General features: G+C 37.2%; 1 pseudogene; it reads left to right on the top strand.

Moving 5' to 3' along the window:
• LOC122478035 overlaps positions 1-27,095 on the top strand; it is an 80,886-nt pseudogene that overhangs the window by 41,408 nt on the left and 12,383 nt on the right.

Here is a 27,095-nt window from a genome sequence, read left to right as displayed (position 1 = left end):
AAGGGAATAATATCTCCAGTGAATTTAAAGAATGTAGGATAGATTATTTGGCACACATATGAATCTTCAAATTACTTTTCTTATTTTTTTTTTCAACTTTTTTTTGTTTATTTTTGGGACAGAGAGAGACAGAGCATGAACGGGGGAGGGGCAGAGAGAGAGGGAGACACAGAATCGGAAACAGGCTCCAGGCTCCGAGCCATCAGCCCAGAGCCTGACACGGGGCTCGAACTCACGGACCGCGAGATCGTGACCTGGCTGAAGTCGGATGCTTAACCAACTGCGCCACCCAGGCGCCCCGGTTACTTTTCTTATTTTATCATAAAATTTCATGAAGTTTTTCTATCCTGAGTTTTAACATATGTGTGACTGTTTTAATATTAAGAACAGAGTGCTTCCTTTTTCAAAAAAAAATTTGTATGTAATATTAACATTTAGGAAAGATGAGCAGTGCTATGTTTGTGCTTTAGGCTTACATAATGCCTGGGACACATAATCATGTGTCTTCAATGGTAATAGTGCATTTCCTTGAAAAGCACAGAATTCCATGATTTCATATTCTATAAAAGATGCTAAAGCCAAGCTTGTCCCAGACTTTCAAAGTGCAAAGTGTAATTCTACTGGCAGTTATAGGGTAAGTTGACATCACAAAACTATATACGTCGCCAAGTTTATTACATGAACGAAAGAAATACAAACTTACTCTATGTCATTTAGGAATAGGCAATACAAAGGGGGCCTAGGTGGCTCAGTCGACTTTGGCCTAGGTCATGATCTTGCCGTTCCTGAGTTTGACCCCTGCGTCAGGCTCTGTGCTGACAGCTCAGAGCCTGAAGCCTGTTTCAGATTCTCTGTCTCCCTCTCTCTCTCTTTGCCCCTCCCCCGCTCATGCTCGGTCTCTCTTTCTCTCTCAAAAATAAATAAATGTTAAAATTTTTTTTTAAAGAATAGGGAAAACAAGAAAAAGCTAAATGTCATTAATGAAATTTCGACTTGAAGATTGCACAGCATGTAAATATGAGATGAAGCAAATTATGAGCTCAAGAATGGGGAAGTACAATATAAAAAACTGCCAGTAAACACTAATGTCACCTAAAATAAAAAATACAGAGAGATCTTCAGCCATATTTTAAAACTTGATTTAAATTTTCAGATTTATTCTTTGTGTAATGTGTGTGTGTGTGTGTGTGTGTGTGTGAACATAGTCCTCACTTTTTGTGGTAGTGCAAGACCATAAAAAAGATCATGCATGCTGAAACCATGCAAAGTGATCTTTATAATCAGTGGGCAAAGTTGCAATTGTTCTGCGATATCTAACTTACTCTGGACAACCTTTTCGAATATGTTTGTCCCGCAAGCAGCTTTCGAAGATAGACACAATCTACTGGAAGAGATTTATTTACTATCCAAAATGATAGAAATAAGTTCTCCACTGGAGCAGTTGTACTTACATGGTGTCATATGGAAGGCCTCTCTCTCAAATCAGGCTTCCTAAACTCAAGGTTCTGTAAAACACTCCACTGCACGCACAGGCATCACTTGGGCCTCATCTCGTTGCCCTGTGGAAAGCGGGGCTTAAAGAAGCGACACCATAGTGTTATCTGGCTGCTACTATCGTTGTAAGTGATACATTGTCTTTGTCACCTACCCAGGAATCTCCTGTCTTCTGCTGGTATTTATTAAATCGTGGCAAGCTAAATTTTCAATGGAGGTCATGAATAGGTCGACAATTCTATCACTTTCATTATTCAAAATTATTAAAATTTAGAAAGCAATTACTAAGAAAGAGCTTTATATATAAAAAAGGAGGAGAAATTTTTCATATTATTTTCAGATAACAGAATCACCCAATTGTAGCAGCAACAAATATTGTGATTTTAATTACAATTCAAAATATTATTATTTTAACTAGTAATTAAAAAAAAACAGAATAGCCTTTTCCCCTCCCCAAATCAGTTGAAAATGAACAGTAATCAGAATCAGACCCAGCCAGATACTAAAACTTAATAAAAGCTAAAATAAAATAAACTCACTGCGCTATATAGACCACTTGGCATTTGAATTTGAAGGCATTCCTAAACTTACTATTATAATTTCAAATTCTTACATAAATAGGGACTTTTAAAAAATGTTAATTTATTTTTGTATTCTTATTTGTAGTTAATGATATTGATAATAGTTTATTTTAAGGTATCTTAAAGTCACAAAATGCACAAAAATAGAATTAGAAATCAAGCATGATTCTACCATGCAAAGAAATATTTATCTTTTTTTTACTCATGACAAAATCAATACAGTTGGACTATAGAAAAATGTCAAAAGACAAACTTAACCAATAAACAAAATAAACAAAATCCCTCACAAACATCTCTTAGAGATAACTATTATTAACACTCTCATAAACTTATTTCCACACATTTTTCTATGCATATATAGTAATGGCAATATTCTGCTTAGTAACTTGAAGTTTTCACTTAAACACACATCATAAACATCTATCAATGCTAATGCATATTTATCCATAATACCATTTTTAACAGGATGAAAGGTGTTGCATTTTATTAATGTACTATAATTTATTTAACACCTACTTATATATATTAATGGGTTTTCCCCCCTCAATATCTTAATACAATAAATAAAGCTACAGTAACTCTTTTCAGAACCAGCAGTATACCCCGCCTGAGTTTTATCATCTAGACTCCTGACTTTAAAACTTGTTTCAAGGACTAATCATTTTGTTTCTGCAATACATTTTGCTTGTTTTACATCCAGCTGATGGATCCTGTTCGGGGTCTTAAATGCACCTGAGCAGCCACTGCCCCCTCAAAATTCACCCTGCAACAAAAGAAGGAAGCGAGACTGTCTCCAGTCCAACGACAGACTACATTCTCCAAAGAAACCCCTGATCAATAACATCTTAACAATGGTGGGAATCTGGATGGCATGGATGAAGGTCCTGTGGCCTGATTTCATCTGCTCTTGGCCGAAAGAGGGGCTAAGAATGAGAAAAGTGGCCTCTGACATCTGAGAACTGCTCTGTACTGCCAACCAGGCCTTGGTTTTTTCCTGTTGAACATAAACAATTCTATAGAACATCAACATCATAAAAGGCCACATATGACTATATGACCATGATGGTTCAAGACTAAAATAAGGCCACTAATCATGCCTAAATATAATCATGCCTAAATATAGATGAAAACTTGAACATTGTCCAAATGACAAAAATGACCCAAACAGCCCCCTATCCTGCCAAATGAGTGACTCCTTTAACAATTCTAGCCCTGGCCTCATTCCAGCTTTCCCTCCATCTAGATAAGATTTGCATAACCCATCATGGCACTACCCTACTTCCTGACTACATCCAATCTGGAGCCAAGCTCTGCTTCCTTAAATCTTCTTGAAAACCACCAATATCAGGACAGTCAGCCCAAACCCTGTAAATCTTTTTAATAGTTTCCCACTGAGATGCCTCATTGTTCCCCACGATGTGGGCTCTTCCTCCTTACAATGAATCATAAACCCAAATTATTCAACCACAGGCATGGCTGGAGAGCAATGACACTTTTAAAACACTTAGAAGAATTTCTGGCACAAGGTAAGTGCTTAAAAAATGTGAGCTGTTATCATTATTGGAAGCAGCTTATTGTAAGGAAACATCAACGGATTTAGAAATCAGACCTCACACTGCACTATCTTGGCCAAATCCCAGATTTCTCTAAACCTATTTCTTCGCCTGTAATGTGAATTATAGTAACATTTTCCTGCAGAAGGTTGACTATTATTCGATGAAGACCTCATATAATATTAATTTCCTTCCTATATCTTCCCATTTATTCTACAAAATTCATACTCTATTTCTAAGACAATAAGTGAATTCTCAATGGGACAATCCAATCATTTTTAGTTCTCTCTTAGATACCCACAATAAGCAGAAACAAAGGCATAAATAAACCTTTTAAATAGGGGGATCACTGATGCACAACCAGTTTTTTTTTTAATATTTTTCTTCAAACAGGCTGTGCAAACGCAGTAACAGAGGATAAAGGAATGAAAGAGTGAAGGTATAGCTTTGTTCCTTGGCCAAGACAGAAGAGACCAAGACCAAATGGAAACATTACTTACAGACTAGATGGCAATTTACATACAGCCATTCCTACACATATTTAAAACATGGTTTAAGCTTAAAAATTCAACTTATACATAAGTTTAATAACAACTTATTGTGTAAAAAAAGCTACACATGAAGATAAACACTCTTTATTAAGCCAATGCACTAACCGAGGACATTCGGCATGAAAAGATAGTAGTATAACCTTTTCCCTGCCTTTTAAGCAGAGGTCTACTATAGGAAAAAACAGAAAGAAAAGAAAAGAAAAGAAAAGAAAAGAAAAGAAAAGAAAAGAAAAGAAAAGAAAAAGGCTTTTTTTCTCTCTACCAAGAATTGAATAGGAGAGTAAGAGGGGATGGAAAAAGACAAGGACAATAGGCCAAATTTAAATCAAATATAAAAATAGAAATGTACATACTGAAAACTAAAATCAGTGACTGTATTCCATGAACAATTTAATTTTCCTGCTTTGGATATATTTAGGTTAATTGAAGCATGTTGCTCTAAGAGACGGATGGTCTTCTCTAATGGGAAGAAACACTAAGATTAAAGGGTTAACATGTAAAAAAAATAAGAGGGAAGAAAATTGTGTCCAGTGGAAATCAACTTTCAGTACATTAGAAAACATTTAGTCAGTTCACTTAATTTTGACTTTTGTTTTTCCTTTTGGTACTTAGAAGAATACTTATTGGAACTTTAACCTTATAATTTAAATTATGTAAATTTCTGATGAAAGCAAGAGAGTAAAATATCAATTTATAGATTTACTAACATTATGGATTTACTAACATGATGGATTAATCAGGAAATCACTTTGGAAATAGTAAATAGTAAATAAATAAACTCAGGAGCAATTTTATTGGAATTTATTGATATAATTTCACTCATCTGCATTTCTGATTTCTGGAAAACATTTTGGTACTTTATTTTAATATACTTAAATATATATTTCATTTGTATGTAAATACAATTGTACATTCCAACATTAAGCATCTCATACAACATATTCAGATCAATTTAAATTTCATCATTTATTCACATAATTTTTAAGTGTAGATTTTGTGTTTTCTCTTATATATGCCCATAATTGTTAAATTATTCTCTTTCTTAAAAGTGATTATTGAATTTACAGCTGCTTACTGCTCTAATTTACTGATTCTCCTACACATAACGAAAAGAATACAAATATCCTATTGGATTTACTACATGTAGATGGATTTGAATCAAAAAGAATTGGTAAAACTTAGGTATTTGTTGTAACTCTAATTGTGGTTTGGGAGGGCTGTAAATAGTTAAATCTTTAGAAAGCTCACTAAGGAGTGAGTACATGGGAAAGGGATAATTAAGCTTTAATGTGTGTGTTAATGAATCTCAGTAGCCAGACCAGGTGTGCAAAAAGTCAAGTTTTAGATTTCGTGTAATGACATTATTTCTGACTCTGACTCCATTCCTTCAACCTAATGGAAAATAAAAATAACTTCAGTTTTTCTGTGTTTCTCCTTCTTTCTCCTGGAATTGATCAGGAAATTGATGAGGAATTTAGGGCTGACCTGCAGCTCGACTAGACCTGACAGGCTTCTTCCTGACTCTATGCCCCTTTCTCTCCTTTTTACTAGAGCGTTTACTTTAGAAAATTTATAATTTAAACTTTTTTCTCTGCCCCTTGGAGATGTAAACCTTTTAAAAATCTTCCTGCCAGTTTTACACTCCAGGAACGTCCTCTCAAGGACCTGAGCCATCCTTTCATCTTTTTTAAGTCGAGGATGATAACACCCCTATCTGCCACTCTGTGACAGAGTTAAGGGCTTACCTTCAGCGAGAGCCAATTAGCAAGCACAGATGATCTAATCATAGAGAAAAGCATCTACAAACTTGGAATAACTCAGCGTGCTCAACACATCCCACTGATCACCTCCCCACTAGTGTTCTCCAGTATGTTTCCACTAGCTCATCCCAGCACTTAAAAACCTCCCCACTCTATTCTTATAGACGATCAGGCACCAAAACTTTCCATTCATTCTTGAAAATTGTCCCATTACATTTGCTCACGAGCTCACCTACACATGGCTAAATCATTTTAATATTCTTCTCACTGGAATGCCCCTGGATCAGTTCTGCATTCAACAGAAACCAATCTGGTCAACTTACACAAAAGTGGCATTTGTTAAAAGGGTCAATGAAAATATCACTGGGAGAGCCCCAAACGGTGGTTGAGGTTAAATAAGCCAAAAGGTACACCATAATGTTGCAAGAATTACCAATATTCTTGCCTCTATTAGGCACAGACACTACTACCCCCTTGCTTTGCCAACTGTACTGACCTGCCATATTGTTACCTCGGCTTTCTCTGGAAGTAGGAAGTAGCTCCTTCTGCTGCTGCTGCTGCTGCTAATACTACTGACTGCCACCCCTGTCAGACTGAATCCAGTGTGGACCTGAATTCCTCAGGGTACCCTTATAGGATATATGCACATTCTTCGGCTGCAGACGACCCTGGGACAATGAGTATTTGGCATTCAATCGTGAGAAATGAGCTCTGCCATATAAGCTGGAAAATCCCAAAATTAGGAGAAGTGTTTTAGATGCTAAACTCTAAGCGACAGAAACACACATAAGCTCCCTTTCTTATCAATCTTACATAAAAATCTAATATTACTGACTCCATTATCTTGCTATGACCTTGCTTCCAAAAATCCACTGGTTGTAGCAATATGGATGAACCGAGAGGATATTATGTTATATGAAATCAGCTACACACAGAAGGACACATACTACATGACATCATTTATGTGAGGAATCTAAAATAGTCAAACCCATAAAGGCAAAGAGTAGGATAGCAGCTGCCAGAGGCAGGATAGGAAACGAGAAATGTTAGTCAAAGGGCACAAAGTTTCAGTTATACAAGATGAGTAAATCCAAGAGATTTATTGTACAGCATAGAGCCTATAGATAACAATAATATATTTTATACTTAAAATTTTGCTAAGAGGGTAGACCGTTTTTATGACATACAAAAAAGAAATAATAATAATAATAAATAAAGAGGATGAGAGGAAGTTTTTGAAGGTGATGGATATGTTTACAGCATAGATGTAGTGTCATGGGTATATACTTACCTGAAAAATCAAGTTCTCTACAAAAATATGTACAGCTTTTTATATGTCAACCTTACTTCAATTGAAGTATTTTTTTTCAAAAAACCTGGTTCTCAGTAACCAGGTGAGACTAATATCCTAAATGGATCCCCTAAGATCCACACTGTAACCACTCAACCTCCCCTGCCCTATCACTCAGTGTATATCCTCACCTTCTATTGTTCCTAGGACACAAATTCTAAGCCAACCCTAGGCACCCTCTGCCTAGAATGCCCTTTCCTTAATTTACCTATACAAATCAGGGGTGGTAAACACTTTTCACCTCTAATTGTATCTGTGATGAAACACAGGGTCTTCCTGCAACACTATACTGAGAATGATTAATACTGCTTCCAAGTTCAGGAGGAAAATGACTGATAGCTAAAGGAGAAGGAAGTCACCCGTTCATACAAGATCTCTGTCCATCCTGGCCCAAATATCCTCAACTTTCAAAAGTCCGGACAAGTACAACCTCTTCTATTAAGCCCGGTTCATCTATTATAGCTCACTATGACCAATCTAATTTAAAACCTTAGCACTAATTTTTTTCACATTCATTTTGATACTTCTCTCTTTTCACAGTCTCATGAGCATATCATATCTGCATGTATCTTGTTCCCTAGATAGTAAGCTCCTGAAGGTTAGGATTTTTTCTTTCCTTCTTTTGCACATCAGTACGTTAATCTATACTGGCTTCAGTAGATAGTCAAAAAGTTTGTTTGTTGAAGGAGAAAACGCCACTGTAAACCTATCTCAGGTTTTGTCTTCTTTAAGATGTTGGGATCTCATATTGTCCACAGTGACTCCTATGATATTTATGTTCCTGATGTACCCAAGGCTGGCTTCTCAAGTTCCTAACACACCCCTGGCAATGATGCCAGTAGATAAATTGGCTCAGTATCTCAAGTAAATTCCCTAAGGCTCCCTGAAGCCCAAGCAGCTGCTACAAATGTGTTGTACTTGATTCCCTCGGCAAGCTCATTATGCTCACCTTGGTCACCTGTTCTCACACTGCTTTGGCAAATGCACCTGTGTGACAAATGTCCTCTCTCTTCAGTGAGACAGTGATTCAGCAAATATCTTAATCAGGCATTTCCTTTTCTAAAGCTTTGAATGCACTTGTTCTTTTCATTATTCCTGTGTGCTGAGGAAAATAATGTCTCAGATCCTAGAGAAGGGAAAATGCTTTATTAAAGAGTCTAGCGTGAGAAAACTACGGTAACATTTTTTGAGTGTAAAGGTTTTGAATTTTGAGTATGCAAGTGTACTAGTGTGTGTATGTATATAACCATTTTCCATGAGACATTATTAATTTTGGAGAAAGTCAAAATTACCTCCATTACTAGCTTTAACTTGTAATAAGTAAACTGAAAAAAAAATCTGTATTCAAGTAGGAAGCTGTTCAACTGTCTTGCAATTTCTCCAAAGAGCAAATGTATCTTAAGCATCTTCTAACATCCTCATTCATTTCTTCACTAAATTTCAAGCTTACTGGATATTTTCAATATCACAAAACTTCCAAATGCCTAATCTAGCAATTATTCAAAATCTACCTTTCCAATATTATCACCACCAGCCAAATGCACACCCTGAAACCCTGTCACAGTCCATCCTTCAGTAACTTCAACACTCCCAGCTCTTTACAGAATCCCCAAATTAGTTCTTGTTTCTGCATTCTGCAATAAGTCCCTAAACTCGCTTTTTGGCCAATTTTCTGCTACATCATCATTAACCAGCTCATATACCCTCCTTTTCAGTTAAGCTTGCCTCAGATTCTCAAGGCCAATTAAAAGTGGTCCACTAACTTTCCATGGAACTGTTTTCTATTACAACTGACTAGTTTCTGAGAGTCTCCATGCCTGGAGATTGTGAGCTACAAGAAGGCAGATCCTACCCCATTCTTTATGTCCTTGATGCCTGGCATAATACGTGATACATACGATGACTTCAATAAATATAGGAAGAACAACTGTATGTTCACAACCAGTTTTGATAGGTTTTGTTTGTTTGTTCTAAAAACAAAAAACCTAGGATAGAGATTTGCATTTTCAGCATTATGGTATTTTTTTTCAATAACACCACCATATAAAAAAATTCAGAATGCTGCATAAAATATAAAAAGCATCATTTAAACCCATTACTAGACTGACAAGAGCATTAGAAATCCATAATAACAGTGAAGACAAAGGAGATAACTAGTGATTTTGTTTATGTCTGTAGGGAGTTTGTAGGGAGTTGTTTATGTCAGAGGTAAGGAGGGGTGAGCCTTGGGGTGTTAACTCCACCCAAGTCAGTGAGTCCAACAAGAGACTGCTAAGTAATGCAGAAAACTTAAAGCAGTACACGTTCAGCGTGACAGTGAACTTGAAATAAACTTGGCAGGGAAGAACAGCAAGGGATCTTCCCCTTCTATCTTTCATGACTGAGTCTAGGAACAAATATTTTCTCTTCCCATAATTTGACCCTCCTCAAATATATGCTCCCAAATCACAGTACTTGGATTGTTCAAAAATTCTTGAAGGGAAATCCTAATTATAAAGTAACTGTTGGTAAACAGCATTCATAGGTACCTGGCAGAAGCAACTGCAAATACTTTTTGGATTAACTGAGTTCTCAGGAAATCAATCAGTAAGAAAGTTTCCAGGAACATGAATCATAACACAAAATCACAATCTACCAATAATGTGCCATAATCTCCAAAGAAACAACAGTAAGAAACAAACTATACAAAGTTTTTAGATATGAAATTATTTGCTATGGAATATATAATAAAAACATTAACAGGTTTTTAAAAACAGAGAAACTGAAAACTATGATCAAGAAAAAATTTTTAAGAACAAATATAACTTCGAATAATGAAATAATTTCAATAATTGAAATTTTATAATGAGTTAAAAAGCAGGTTAGACATAGCTAAAAAAATACAGTTAGAGAAATTAAAGATTGACTTGTAAAAATCATTCATAATGCAGGGACACTTGGGTGGCTCAGTAGGTTGAGCTTATGATTCTTGATTTTGGCTCAGGTCATGATCCCAGGGTCATGAGATTGAGCCCCATGTCAGATTCTGCACTGAGCATGGAGCGTGCTTAAGATTCTCCCTCTCTCCCTCTTCCCCTCTCCCCCACTCATGCTCTTTCTCTAAAATAAGAAGATTGCTGTAAACAAAATATTAACCACATTGCAGCCATGAAATGCAGAGATAAAAATGTAAGGCTGTTTTATTTTTGTAATAGTTTCTTTCTTTCTTTATTTATTGAGAGTAGGAGAGCACAAATGGGGGAAGGACAGAGAAAGAGGGAGTGAGAGAATCCCAAGCAGGCTCTGGGATGTCATCAGAGAGCCCAACACAGGGCTCGATCTCCCAAACTGTGAGATCACAACCTGAGCCAAAATCAAGAGTCTGATGCTAAACCAACTAAACCACTCACATATTCCATAAAGGGTGTTTTCAAAGGTTATCTAAAAACATTAAAATACTATATTTCATTTTCATGAGTAGAAAAAAATAACAAAATAATGATAATGGGGGTAAATGCACCCCCAAATGCTGTGTAGATTCAGTGACATTCCAGTAAAAATACAGAGAGATTTTGGATGTTTAGTAAGCAGAGTTTAATGTGTTTTTGTTTAAGAAAACATCCAAGAAGGACCAAAACATACCTCGGAAATAATAAGGAAGGAGACTTACCACACTAGATATTAAGACCTGTTAAACACTTGTATGTTTAAATGGTAACATAATTAAGATAGTGTCAATAAGCACAAAAACAGGGAAACAGAGCAATGAAACAGAATGAAGAATTCAAATTATAGTGAAAATGCATAAGATGTAGTTCCATGCATTTAACACGGTGAATATCTCAAATATGATGTTGAGCGTATATCACAACATGAAAGAAATATCCTTGTTCTCTTCATATAAAATTCAAAATGATATAAAAATAGGTGATACGTATTTTAGGAATACATTCGCATGTGACAAAACAGTAAGGAAATATAAAAGAATATGAGAAGCAAAATCAGGAGAATGTTACTCCTGAGGAAATCAAGAAAGACTGAAATAAGAAGTCAATTCTATGAAGTTGGTCATATTCTCTTGCTTATATTGTATAGTGGGATTACAAATGTTTGTGTTGTGTACTTTTTATTCCTCCATTAACATGTGTTAGAAATATTGCTTTCTGTCCTTATAACCAATATTGAGATTTGATTTTGAATAGCTGGGATTCATTAATTAATTCAACAAACACTTCCTGAGAACATTCTGCATTCAAAGCACTGTTTCTGGTCCTGGGATACAGCAGTAAACAAACCAGATTTTCATCTGGTTTTTAAACCTGACATTCTAGTTTTAGAAATAAAACGGTGAACAGAATTCTTTTCTTTTACTAATGAAGAAACTGAGAAGTGGAAAGTCCAAATGACTTTTTAAAGTTCCAACAGGAGGATAAATCCAGACTGAAGCATCAACTGGCCCGACAGCCAGTACAGTGTTCTTTTCGTTACAAATTCAGCTATCTTTATGCAAGAGAAATGTTACCTGATAGAGAGATACAGAGAAGAATCAAAGCTGGAGAGATGGAGAAGGAGAGATACACTCTCCTAAATGGTAGACGTAAACAAAAGCAAAAAGAGTACACTAAGGGTATGTTCCTGCAAGCATTTATCTGTTGGAAGACAGTATGCACTCTTTCATTACTGAATAGTTAGTCCTCATAAAAGGTCATCTTCTGACAAACACGATCATCAACATCTCATTTTCATTTTAAATGGTGACAGACCCTAAAATATGCCTTTCAGTACCTTTAATTAAATGGTAGTAATGTAACACCAATGATTAATCAATAGTAAGTCAACAATAGCAAATTGCCTAAATGGATGAATGTATAATTTTTTTTTAGTAGTGAACTAGTGCCAATAGCAATACTCTCTTATTTTCTTTAATGCTGTCAGAGCTAAGTGAAAATTGATCAAAGCAAGGAAATCTTTGTTAATTTGGAAAGGACCAGATCTGGGAAACACCCAGTATTAAAGACAGGATGTGGATTATGTGTTTATGCATCTTTAAAATAAAATGTGTAAAACATAAATAAGTACTTACAATTCTGTAGAGACCACACATATGGGTGAACATTAAGAAAACCTCCTATGTCATAAGGTTTCACTCCACCTTTTTTTTTTTTTTTCTGGGAATGTCAATGCTACTTACAACAATACAGTAACTCATTAATTAAAGGATTTAATGCAATATTCCCAAGGTTAGTTTGATTAGTTATTCCAGAGAGCAATCAATTAAGAACTACTGACTATTTTCCCTTGAGAAGAATAATCATTCGATAATTGCAGATTTTTTTGAACTAGCAAGAACACAAAGTTATAACAACAGTTATAAAAGACTATATCAGGGGCGCCTGGGTGGCTCAGTCAGTTAAGCGGCCGACCTCGGCTCAGGTCACGATCCCGCGGTCCGTGGGTTCGAGCCCTGCATCGGGCTCTGTGCTGACCGCTCGGAGCCTGGAGCCTGTTTCCGATTCTGTGTCTCCCTCTCTCTCTGCCCCTCCCCCGTTCATACTCTGTCTCTCTCTGTCTCAAAAATGAATAAACGTTAAAAAAAATAAAAAAAAAGACTATATCATATAATATATATTTTTCAGAATAGGGATGGGAGACAAGGAAACAGGAGAGAATTGAAGGCAGTGTCAGGGAGAACATAACCAAAATCACATTCCAAATAGTTAATCCATATGGCTTTCTCTGAGAATGTCTTGAACTTCGATTTTTACAGAACTATGAAAGTATATCATGCAAGCTAAAAATTATGTATATTATTAAGAGAATTTAAAAGAATTGATTCAAAATTTCTTAAGGCACCTGGGTGGCTCAGTCAGTTAAGCGTCCAACTTCGGCTCAGGTCATGATCTCACAGTCTGTGAGTTCGAGCCCTGCGTCGGGCTCTGTGCTGACAGCTCAGAGCCTGGAGCCTGTTTCAGATTCTGTGTCTCCCTCTCTCTCTGACCCTCCCCCATTCATGCTCTCTCTCTCTCTCTCTCTCTCTCTCTCTCTCTCTGTCTCAAAAATAAATAAACGTTAAAAAAAAATTTTTTTTAAGTTCTTGAATCTGTCACAGTTTCAAATTATTCAGCCACTCAGGAAAAAAGCTTCCCATTTAAAAAAAAAACTATTATTTTCTTTTTTGTTGTAAATGAAATGGTGTTTGGTTTGTCAAATCATCTCCTTTTCAGAGACAAACTCATTCTCATAAAGATTCATAGAGATAAATAATATGGTGTGATGTGACCCAGAATTCAAAATTACTGCATGAAGAAAGTACAGGATATGGTTTTAGCTTATTTAATATCTCTAATAAATAAACCTATCAGTCCTAGAATAGACTAAGGAATGTGGCATTTTAAAGAGCATACCGTGTTAATGGCATCATCACTTATGCTCCGAATCAAAATGACAGGATTACCAACAAACTATACAAGTACTTTTTGATCTGGAAATACAAGTCATAGGCTCATAGCTTGACTAGTCAGGAGTGGTTATAATACTTACTTGTACTTTATTTAACTCTGTGCCATCTGTATTGCTAGCTAGAGACACAAGTATTTCAATCACTTAATATCATCACATCATATCCTTGAGGGATTTGAGGTTTTCATATGCTAGTTGAATCTACTTACTCAATGATACTTAGTTCTATCTGATTAAAATCTCAATATATTCCTATATATCAGAGATTCATTTTTTCTATAATATCCTACATGTTTTACAGAAAGATGAATGAGACATTGACACTGGCCCTGTGATTCTGTCATCCCATTCAGTGAGACAGACAAGAACATGTAAATAATGATGACACCTGTGTAAAGTGTTTTACTCTAAGTACTTTGAGAAATATTACATTATCCCGCTGTACATTACCCCACACCCATGGTTACTCCTTTTCCCTTACTAATTTCTTCCAGAGAGATTTATTAGCCAAAAACTGATTATTAAGCTAAAAACCAATTAATTAGACCAACTGCAGACAAGGATGGCTTTGCTACAATGAAATGTAAGCAGACATGTGGTGGAGCTGCCTGTTTCCTTTTCTCCTTCCTCCTACCTGGAATGTGAGTGTGATGCCTGGTTTGGGTCCATTTTAGTGACAACCATAGGACAAAGCCCCATATTAAAAATGGCAGAACATATGTTGATTTCCCATGTCAATGCTTAATGACCACCTTGAATCTCTGGTTGTGTGATGTACAAAAAACTTTTAACTATTTCAGCCACTGTCGTAGTCTGTTCTACTGCACTGAATTCAATCCTAAGTGATACAACAGAGAAGGGTAAGTAAGCTAGTGCTGCTCATGACATTAGGGGAAGGTTTCTTACCTGAAAACCTTGGCAAGACCTTGAAAGACATGTAAGAGCTCAGAAACACAGAAGGAAAGGAAATTTGAACCAAGCGGGGGGAACAGCAGTCTGTATTCAAAGCACAGAGTGACTGCAGGGATCCAGTTTAGGCACATAATGACAAAAAGGGGCTGGAGTTTGATACTCAAGGGTCTTGTGTTTTTACGCACAGGAGTCTGGACTTTACTACCGTGTAGTACTGCTGTCATCGTCACTTCTCAACCATTTGCTTTAAGGTTCTGGATTAACATTTGCCAATGTACAAAAGTCAAGCAAGATTTAGAAAGTGAAGTAAACTAGAAGCCATTATTCTTAGCAGATCATAGAGATCAGTGGCTTACCAAATTTTTACATAAGCTCACACTGGATGACTACAACAGCCAATAATGATTTTTGTGGCTTCCTACAAAAAGAGAGGCTTCTCCAGCATCGCCACTCATTTGGAGAAGTCACTCATAACTATTTCTGCTGTGGTTTTCCAGAGCTTTAACCCCCTTCCCATTTTTCCACGTTAACGTGAGGCTTACTCTTATAATGAGCACTTTATCGGTCTCATGTGAGAGCAAATGCACACTGGTATAACTGGTAAACAGTGAGAAGCAAATTTTTCTTCTTCCTTTTTCTTTTTCTTTGTAAAATTTATTTATTTATTTTGAGAAAGAGAGAAAGCATGGCAGGGGCAGAGAGAAAGGAAAAGAGAGAATCCCAAGCAGGCTCTGCACTGTCAATGCAGAGCCTGACACGGGGCTTGAACCCACAAACCCTGAGATAACAACATGAGCCGAGGTCCAGAGTCAGATGCTTAACCAACTGAGCCACCCAGGTGCCCCTAATTGAAGGTTTTTAATCAAGTAATAGCATAATCAGATTTGCATCTAGAGAGACACTGTCATGGGAATGTGAAATAAAGAGGGGAGTGGGAAGAGATAAAAGTAAACTAAAAGAGTCACTAAATATATGCTTAGAAAACGTACAAGAAAATGGACTACATTTCTATTTGGAGTGGTTACAATCTACTACATCGTCTCTACATTATTTCTTGAAATTCATATTTTTCTAGACATTTGCCACTGAGAACATGGTGATAGTTTCCCAGCAAATTTTAAAGCTGAATTACCTCTCCAAAGCCTCCTGAGAGAATGCTGCTACTCAAGGATCGCTACTCTACTCTGCTACGAACCCCTAGGATCCTCTAAGATCACTATGTGCCCTGACTTCTGCTCCACTGAAAAGGCTCCCACACATCAGAAGAAAAGAAAAGAAAAGAAAACAACTCTTCAACTCAATCACTAATACTTGAGGAATAACATCTGTCAGCCGATAGTGATGAAACATAAGATTGCCCCTAGGAGATTCAGCACTCTGACTTGGAGCTGTATTTTTAAGTTATGACTAGCAAGTGATTTTTTTTTGTACCAGGCTTTGTTGAATACAAAAGATAGACTTCCAGGCGTGTGAGTTTCTGAAATAGACGTAAATAGAAACCCCATGAAACCCATCAGAATGAAATTGAAAACTTTACATTTGTGATAATTTTGGCCTCAGAGTGCCTTCCATTCATTCATGTAGTTATTTATTGCAAAAAAAAAATGACTGGCACCAATTATGTACTGAGGCTACAATTAGACACTAAGGATACAGAGGTAAATAATCATCACCATTTATGTGTCAGACAATAAGACAAGTAAAATACAATACAGACAATGTTCTGCTAGGCCTCTAACATTCTCTACCACCAACACTTCTGCTTTAAAATCTACCTTTCTAAATGTTTGCCAGCTAACATCAACAGTATAAATCCAGCGCCACCTTGGGTACATAGAGTCCTGGTGATCCACCACAACTGACATAAAGATGCCGCATAAAACACCCCATTTGACCTTGGAGTCAGGCGTACCTGACCCATGTTGTTTCATACCTGATCCTTCAAGGGCTCTATCTTTTCTAGTTAAAAAATACTTCGATTTACTTCCCTCATACAGCACATAAAAGTGCATCTGTCCTCAGATGCACTCCTGCCCAAATTACATGCCATTAGAGGCCTCTCCTGTGCTATTACACTGCCACTGCCACTCAGTTAGCTACTGACTCTCCTGTAAGCAAATGGTGCATAGCGCACAGGCCTCCCTTCCCTGATCCCAACGCCCTTAAATACACACCAATTAGCAGGGAAGTTTCCTCCGCTAGGTCCATGTCTCTTGGTTTTCTATCTGTATAAATTTTGAGTGTTCACTCCATGGACACAACTGGTGCCCTGCTCAGAGGGTACTCTGTGAGATTCCCAAGATTCCCAGTTTCCTCTCACTTTTGCTCAATACACTTCCTCAGACCCTTCAGCTCAGTGTCTAATAGTCTTCTTCAGCTTTTCTACCCAGTGTCTGTGGCCGAGGAGAACCCTCTTTCCCAATTCTTCACAGGACCCCAAACATTGTCACTGACAACATTTACAAATATTAACTCCTGTAAAGAGCTGGCAAACCCATTTCTAGAAAGAAAATCCACCCAGAACTTCACCAGGTCTCCAGTCTTTAGAAATTAAAAATCACTGAATATGTTATCCAATCGAATCCCCATCATAGTTCTTAACACACTGGCATTTAAAACTATATTTGAATTATTTTTTAAATTAGTTTTTAGTCTCTAGGGAAGATGGGGGGTAGGACACTGGGCTCACCGCGCGTCCTGCTGATCACTTAGATTCCACCTACACCTGCTTAAATAACCCAGAAAATCGCCAGAAGACTAGCAGAACGGAGTCGCCAGACCCAAGCGCAGACGAAAGGCTCACGGAAGAGGGTAGGAAGGGCGGCGAGGCGGTGAGCGCTCCACAGACTGGCGGGAGGGAGCCGGGGCGGAGGGGCAGCCTGCCGGCCAAGCAGAGCCCCGAGTCTGGCTGGCAAAGCGGAGGGGCTGGACGGACTGTGTTCCAACATCAAGCGCAACTTAGCGTCTGGGAAGTCATAAGCTAACAGCTCTGCTCGGAGAGCAGGAGGGCTGGAGGACACTGGGAGGGAGAGTTGCTGAGCCCCAGACTACAGAGCTCAGTTTGGCGGGGAACAAAGGCGCTCGCCAGCACCATTTCCCTCGCCCATCCCCCAGCCAAAATCCCAAAGGGAACCGGTTCCTGTAAGGGAACTTGCTTGCACCGCACAAACACCCAACACTGTGCTTCTGAGGATCCATTCCTCCCGAGGTGGTCTGACTCCCGGTGCCGCAGGGCCCCTCCCGAAGCAGATCACTGAAGCAGATCACCGAAGGAAAAGGGAGCTGAGCCTACCCCTCCCGCCCCCGTGCACCTTGCCGATCCACCCCAGCTAATACGCCAGATCCCCAGCACCACAAGCCTGGCAATGTGCAAGTAGCCCACACGGGCCACGCCACCCCACAGTGAATCCCGCCCCTAGGAGAGGGGAAGAGAAGGCACACACCAGTCTGACTGTGGCCCCAGCAGTGGGCTGGGGGCAGACATCAGGTCGGACTGCGGCCCCGCCCACCAACGCAAGTTAATCAAGACAGCACAGGGGAAGTGCCCCGCAGTCCCGCACCACTCCAGGGACTATCCAAAATGACAAAACAGAAGAATTCCCTTCAAAAAAACGTCCAGGAAATAATGACAGCTAACGAACTGATCAAAAACAATTTAAACAATATAACAGAAAGTGAATTTAGAATAATAGTCATAAAATTAATCGCTGGGCTTGAAAACAGTATAGAGGACAGCAGAGAATCTACTGCTACAGAGATCAAGGGACTAAGGAACAGTCAGGAGGAGCTAAAAAATGCTATCAATGAACTGCAAAAGAAAATGGAGACAACCACGGCTCAGATTGAAGAGGCAGAGGAGAGAATAGGTGAACTAGAGGATAAAATTATGGAAAAAGAGGAAGCTGAGAAAAAGAGAGATAAAAAAATCCAGGAGGATGAGGGGAAAATTAGAGAACTAAGTGATGTACTAAAGATAAATAATCTACACATAATTGGTATTCCAGAGGAGGAAGAGAGAGGGAAAGGTGCTGAAGGTGTACTTGAGGAAATAATACCTGAGAACGTCCCTGATCTGGGGAAGGAAAAAGGCATTGAAATCCAAGAGGCACAGAGAACTCCCTTCAGACGTAACTTGAATCGATCTGCTGCATGACATATCATAGTGAAACTGGCAAAATACAAGGATAAAGAGAAAAATATGAAAGCAGCTAGGGATAAACGTGCTCTAACGTATAAGGGAGACTGATAAGACTCGTGACTGATTTCTCTTTTGAAACTTGGCAGGCCAGAAAGGAATGGCAGGAAATCTTCAATGTGATGAACAGAAAAAACATGCAGCCAAGAATCCTTTATCCAGCAAGTCTGTCATTTAGAATAGAAGGAGAGATAAAGGTCTTCCCAAACAAACAAAAACTGAAGGAATTTGTCACCACTAAACCAGCCCCACAAGAGATCCTAAGGGGGATCCTGTGAGACAAAGTACCAGAGACATCGCTACAAGCATGAAACCTACAGACATCACAATGACTCTAAACCCATTGTTTTCTATAATAACACTGAATATAAATGGACTAAATGCGCCAACCAAAATACATAGGGTATCAGAATGGATAAAAAAAAACAAGACCCATCTATTTGCTGTCTAAAAGAGACTCATTTTAGACCTGAGGACACCTTCAGATTGAAAGTGAGGGGATGGAGAACTATTTATCATGCGACTGGAAGCCAAAAGAAAGCTGGAGTAGCCATACTTATATCAGACAAACTAGACTTTAAAGTAAAAGCTGTACCAAGAGATGAAGAAGGGCATTATATGATAATTACAGGGTCTATCCATCAGGAAGAGCTAACAATTATAAATGTCTATGCGCTGAATACGGGAGCCCCCAAATATATAAAACAACTACTCACAAACATAAGCAACCTTAATGATAAGAACATGGTAATTGCAGGGGACTTTAACACCCCACTTACAGCAATGGATAGATCATCTAGACACACGGTCAATAAAGAAACAAGGGCCCTGAATGATACACTGGATCAGATGGACTTGACAGATATATTTAGAACTCTGCATCCCAAAGCAACAGAATATACTTTCTTCTCGAGTGCACATGGAACATTCTCCAAGATAGATCATATACTGGGCCACAAAACAGCCCTTCATAAGTTTACAAGAATTGAAATTATACCATGCATACTTTCAGACCACAATGCTATGAGGCTTGAAATCAACCACAGGAAAAAGTCTGGAAAACCTCCAAAAGCATGGAGGTTAAAGAACACCCTACTAAAGAATGAATGGGTCAACCAGGCAATTAGAGAAGAAACTAAAAAATATATGGAAACAAACTAAAACGAAAATACAGCAATCCAAACGCTTTGGGATGCAGTGAAGGCAGTCCTGAGAGGAAAATACATTGCCATCCAGGCCTATATCAAGAAACAAGAAAAATCCTAAATACAAAATCTAACAGTTTTTAGTCTCTAGCTCACAATATTTGAGGCCATGTTTAATTCACTTACTGTTGCTCCTACATTTTGCTCACTGACCTGCACAAACTGGAGGTTGAAAAATATTTGCTGAATCAAAGAATTCAGATACCTAGCAGATACCTAGATGGGTCAACTAATTAGGTACCTTTTAGGGTCTAGAGATCTCATTCCATCAGCCTTCCTATTCAACCTCTTCATACATCAAAATCCAAAGCCCTCTATTTGTATGAATCCTGACTCTGCCCCTTACAGCTATGTGAGTTTGGGAACTTAAAACTTAGCAACAGTTTGCTCACTTGCAGAGTGATAGCACCAATTCAAAGGGTTGTTGTAAGGTTTAAATTAGACAATACATGTTAGACATTACATGTAAAATGGTTATTATAGACTTTGGCATCTATACATATTTCATATTATTATAATTAATGTGCTATATTTGCCAACTTAATTTGAGTATAAATGGCCCCGTTTGTTTAGAGAATACTTCTAAAGGGAGATTTTCTCACATCTCTGTACTCCTTAACCAACAAAGGTTGACATATCTAATGCTAATATGAAACAATCTTATGATGGGTTCTTTAGAAATTAAAAAGCCTATTCCACTTCCTCTCCCTTTTCCAGAAAGTATTTGGTACCAGGAGCTAAAGGAAGCAGAGAAAATCAAAGCATGGCCAGTAAGTAAAAGGTAGAAAATATTCTATGTAAGATTGAGGCTTTATCTTTGTAGGACTTGGCACTCTATTGTGTGTTTAATTGAAGATTATTTCAAAGACTGTCTAATGAATACAAAGTTAATTCATTTTTCCTGTGATGAGAAATATAAATTAACTCATGAAATATAACCTGAATCATTTCCTCGTTTCATTTCAAGGACATTTTAGACACCTTTGTAATTGAATCTTTTATTATAATTTCATATTGGTAAAGTACAAAGGATTGTGTATGTTGTATATGTCAATATGTGACTATTCAGGCACAAAGATAAAACTGATAATAATCAATGATAACATATATTAACAGATAATACCAGTGTATCTTTAATGTGGTAAACTTTAACCATATTATACAATTAACTCTTCATATCACAACTTTAGTGAGATCCTGGGGAAATAATATTATCCTCCATACTAAACAATATTGATGTTTAACTGATTATCAGTGTTCATCAGAACACTCTTAGAAAAAAATTTTTTTACATCTGTAAATAACAGTGCATATTTTATTATTTTTCACATAGAAATAAATTTAAGAGGAGGTAATCACACTGGCAAATTTACTGTGTTCTATTAAGTTTGGTAATTAAACTCAAGTTGGTCATTCTAGTGGCAGGATATAAAACTGGGTAAGCCTCACAAACAAGCACAGAAATGCTGGAATATTTACTTATTTTTTGTGATAAGAACACTTAACCTAAGATCTATCCTCTTACCAAAATTGTAATTATACAATACACTAGTGTTGACCAAAATAATAACAGTGATAAATAAAGAGGGTTGGAGGAAACTATTGGAAAGAAACATACGTTCATGGAATGAATTATGGTGGTGGTTTCACAGGTATACATTTCTCTCCAAACTCATCAAGTTGTGTGCATTAAGTATATACAGCTGTTTGTATGTCAATCATACCTCAATAAAGTGATTAAAAAAAATAAATGCTAGAATATTTACATCTTAAAGCTTCTTATTAGGGGCCCTCATTCCAGATTTTCATTAAGCTCTTAAGGAATATTGTTGTACTTGGGACTAAGAGAAGAGATTTGTTATTTTCTAAGGTCTTCTAAAAAATTATATAGTTATAAATAATAATATGGTTTATATAATGTAGATTGCCCACATGAAAAGTACTGAGCTCAAAACATTTAGCCACATGCAACTACTTAATTAAAAAAATAAACAGCAGCTTACTATTTGAGTATGAGAATGATTCATTCCTCAAGAAAAGGTAATTTTTACTCTTTAGAGATTTCCAAACTTTCCTTTTCACTTTTAAAGCACTATATCCTTCTAGACAACTTTCAAATGAAGTATTAAGGGGAAAAAATGACTAATGAAATTAAGATATCCCAATTACCTTGTAACTTTTACTTTTAATCACTTAAATGCAAATCAAATGGTTTTTAGAAATAGTAGTGACACTCCGCCAAAATGTAATTGGCTATAAGCACCGATTAAATTTATCTTTTTGTGCCTCATATTTAATTATTTTACTTTTACACCTTCTCCTCGCTGGGATTACTCAGTGGGGTCATAGCTATCTATATTTTGCATTTAGATCTGTCATTTAAAAACACAGCTCCTGCTTTAATTTATATAGCCAATGAGAACACTTGAGTCCTGATATTCTAGAATACATATTTTTTTGGAATCAAAACAAAAATACATGGATTGAAGAAATCACTGGTCAAAGTATTAGGGTCAGAATTAAGGAAGTACTTTTGTTTGTCACATTTCTCCTCCGGAGTTATTATTTGCTTTAGTCTACTCACACATCATTAAACTATAGTTACGGCGAATGTGAAAGTTCCAGGGAGAGATGTGAGTGTAGGGAGTGGGAAGAGGGAGACAAACATTAAGATGTACAATGAGGGGCACCTGGATGGCTCAGTCAGTTAAGTGTCTGACTTCGGCTCAGCTCATGATCTCACGGTCTGTGGGTTCGAGCCCTGCGTCAGACTCTGTACTGACAGCACAGAGCCTGGAGCCTGCTTCGGATTCTGTGTCTCCCTCTCTTTCTGCCCCTCTCCACTCACGCTCTGTCTCCCTCTCTCTCAAAAATACATAAACATTAAAAAAATTTTTTTAATAAAAAGATGTACAATGAAACCTGGAAAACTTGGGGATAAAGAGTAAAAACTTTTTCTTCTATATCAGACATGTTGAGTTCTGTGACAAAGAAGAAATCATGGTAGATCTAAACGTTCACTTTTCAACCAAGAATTTGGTTGTCAAGACCTTACCAATTTAACCTTCTGGGAAGAAATGTAATGTCACTTAGACTTGAGGCAGAGGAAGTGTAAGGTAATGTGAAAGTAAATAGGTTGACATACTGTCCTGAAAAGCTGTACTTTTCTCTAGGCTTGCTAAAGGTCAGAGACAGAGAACATGTGTTTCTTTCTTTTCCCAAACACATAGCAAACCTAAGAAACTGTGTACCAAAGATACAGTTCAGTTTAAAAATACAAACTGTTTCAATTAGAATTAGTGTAAATTGAAAATACTTTAAATAGTCTGTAATAGGAAATTGCTACTTCTGCTGGAAGTCAATGCAGTCATAAAAATTCATAATCAGGAAAAACACAGATATAAATATTCATAAAATAATATTAAGTAAATATGCTTAATAAAAAGGCTATATTTAAGTAATTAAGATTGATATGATCTAGATAGAAATAAAAATAAAACAGTTCATATGTTAGTAGAATTAGCAGGACTTCCCCCCTAAGCTTCTTTTATATATTTTTTACTGCTCACACAAACTTTTACACAACAAAATAAAATAAGGAGAGTACAGGGAAAGCATCTCATTTTTTATCAATTATAATAGTAAAAGAGAGCTAGAAAATTATGAGCATATAAACTGAGCATATTCTAAATATACACAGAGGCCAGAAATTTCACTTCTAGACATATACCCAATATAAATGTGTATAAAGGTTCGTCAAAAGATGTTCTCAACTATTCTTGGTAGCACCATTCATAACTTCAAATCAGAAACTATTCAAATACCCATCAATGTAGAATGGATAGATAAACTGGATATTCCCCCAGCTGAATGTTATACAGCAGTGAGAATGAACCTTCTACAATCATGTGCCATAATATAGACGAATCTCAGAAATGCTATTTTGGAAAGAGAAGAATGTCCTGTCTTGTATCTGGCTTTGCTCACCCAATATTATGTTTGAGAGATTCCATCTGTATAACGTAATTGAAAGTCCACAATAAATCCTTTCAGACCAAATGTACATTTCAGGACATGGAAAAAATCTGCTAGAGAGAACTAAGAATTTCAATGGGCTATTAGGAGCCAACATGTACATCAAAGTTGAAATTTGCACAATGACATAAATTCATTTTACCTAAAAAGTCTTTAATTTCCTTTGTTACAAAACCTATGTGCATACACATGCAAGTATGCATACTGTATGCGTATACATTAGACACGTATACATGTATGTGTGTATATAATATGTATATAAAGATATATACAGATCTTGCCCATTTTACAATAGAGGTGTGTCCCAACAAACCCATTGTAAGTTAAAAATATTATAAGTTGAGGGGCGCCGGGGTGGCTCAGTGGGTTAAGCGTCGGACTTCAGCTCAGGTCATGATCTCACAGTTTGTTAGTTCAAGCCCCACATTGGGCTCTGTGCTGACAAGCTCAGAGCCCGGAGCCCACTTTGGATTCTGTGTCTCCCTCTCTCTCTGTCCCACCCTGCTCATGTTCTGTCTCTCTCTCCTTCAAAAATAAATAAACATTAAACATTTTTTAAAATATGTAAGTTGAAAATGCATTTATTACACCTAACCTACCTTAAATGTGCTCTGAACCCTTACATTAGCCTACAGTTGGGCAAAATCGTTTAAAACAAATCCTATTTTATAATAAACTATTGACTATCTCATGTAATTTGTTGCATACTGTACTGATGGTGAAAAACAGAATGGCAGTAAACCCTCATGATCACATGGCTAGCTGGAAGCTGCGGCTGCTGCCCAGCACCCCAAGAGAGTGTTCTCTGGCATATTACTAGCCCAGGAAAAGATAAAAATTCCAACTATTGTTTCTAGAGAATGAGTATCAGTTCCACACCACCAAGTTGAAAAGTCATAAGTCAAACCATCCTAAGTTGGTCTAGGGACCATCTGTTGTCTGAAACATCTCTGTGGCAAAAGCAGCTGTGTGTCCACCAATGTACTGTCCTCCCTTTCCAGAGTAAGACCTACTGCTGAGAAGTGGCCACTCAGCCATGTACTACATTTACTAGTCCCTTAACCTTTCTCTTCTCGGCTGAGATAAAATGACTCCTTCTAGCCAATGGAACGTGAGCATAAAGGATACCCTGGTTAAGAACAAGTGTACGTTTGTCACACTGCCCCCTTCCTTCCATTTGCCAACAGGATCCAGAAAAGCCAGAATAAAATTCCAAGGTACTAGATGATGGAGAAGTCATAAGATGGACAAAGCACAAAGTCTCTGAATGTAGCACGTCTCTGAATGCAGAAGGTTGCCCATCTACCAGAATCATTTGCATCGAATGAACTGTTACATGAGCCAAAAGCAACCTTCTGTGAAGTCTGAAATTTTCAGGTTTGTCTAATAGCAAACTAGTTTAGTATAGATTTTTGTTTTTGTTTTTGGTTTTGTTTTGTTTTGTTTTTTAATGCCGGCTTGATCCAGTTTTGAGACTGTGACTAGAGGCTGGTCTGTTTTCCTTTTTGAAGAGCTGGTAAGATCACACTCCAACCATTTCTCTTATCGGGCTCTCACACATCAGGCTACTAAGCTCCTGCCTTCATCAGCCTGAAGCCAGGTACAAGACAGCTAGGAACAGTCTTTATTTCCCTAAAGCCCATGAAATTATCCAAAATTAGCCAATCTACAAGGAGACCAGGAAACAGATAATTCCACTCTTGTTGTACATAAGGTGCCCTCTAGAGTTCCAGCTTGCTGTTATCCTGTCCCCAGGTGCAACTCTCTGTGTGACCCTGCCTAGCAGCCTTCTCTTATTCGGAGCTGTAAGTAACAGAGCATTCTGCTTTCATCTATCCAAGCATTGTGTCCCACCACTAAAAGAATCTTAAATCCTATAAAACACGAATTCAGGGCTATCTTAATTAAAGTACACCCCGAGCTTCTTTCCGTAAAATGTAGTCATTTAGCATTCAAAGATTTAATACTTGCGGGTTTTTTTTCTCTCAAAGAATACCAAAGATTCATCATGCGTAGTAGTTTGTACATTTGCCGAGACACAAATTTGAATAACTTCAAGGATGGTTGAGTACACATGCTATTTAACTAGCAATTGGGTTTATCGAGTTGCCCAGCATCTGCATTTCAATGTGGCTTTGTTCTTACTTCATAATTATCTTCGCAGAAAATATAGTAAAGTGCCAAAATCTGTACTTCTTTGTGAAAAACAATCATTGAGTGAAAGATAAACTTCAATGAAATCTGAGAGGGTTAACAGGGCACAAGAAACAAATGTGTCTGCACAGAAACGTGATTCAAGAATAAGTTGAGAGACTGTATAAATGCATTAATTCTCTTGAATTTCATGTTTTTCAAAGATATCAACCATATCTCTGCAAAATGACAAAAACTAATCATATAAATGCATATGTATTGCATATAAATCTATGTAGTTCATTTTTTTCTTATCTTTCTTGGTTTTGTCTTTGTCAATCTACTCCATTTTTTCCTTCCATAGTACTAATATGAGAAGTGTGAATTATTTAAGGATGTAAGATGATTATGAGCAATTAGCAGCTTGAATTTAGAAAGAAAACAACAATCTTGGTATCTCTTCATCCTACTTACCTCCTCCTTCTCCATTTGTGCAAAAAAGAATATATCTGGGACTATTTAACTCGAAATTGTGCAACTTGGTATCGAGTGAATATGATTAGGAAATGTGCATTGCTTTCTGTTTCCTAGAGGTTTTGGAGATTTAAAAAGGAATGAAGAATAAAATATACATGCTACCACAAACACATTTATTGTATAAAAAATATCCATTTATATAACAAATCAATTTAGGTAAATCATCTATTTAAAAAATTCCTAAACAATGACTAAGCCGAACTATTCAATTGTAGATTTAAAAAACCAGCTAAGAGGAACAAGGTAGCATAGTGGTTAAGGTCACAGACTCTGGAGTCAAACTGTCTGAGTTTAAATTCCAGTTCCTGTCTCTATTGCTGTGTGATTTTGGATGGATCACTTCACCTGCT

The sequence above is a fragment of the Prionailurus bengalensis genome, chromosome A1 (genome assembly GCF_016509475.1).
Source record: "Prionailurus bengalensis isolate Pbe53 chromosome A1, Fcat_Pben_1.1_paternal_pri, whole genome shotgun sequence".
NCBI classification, from domain to species: domain Eukaryota; kingdom Metazoa; phylum Chordata; class Mammalia; order Carnivora; family Felidae; genus Prionailurus; species Prionailurus bengalensis.
Note: the sequence above shows the minus strand (reverse complement) of the source record. Positions and strands in the feature narration are given on the sequence as shown.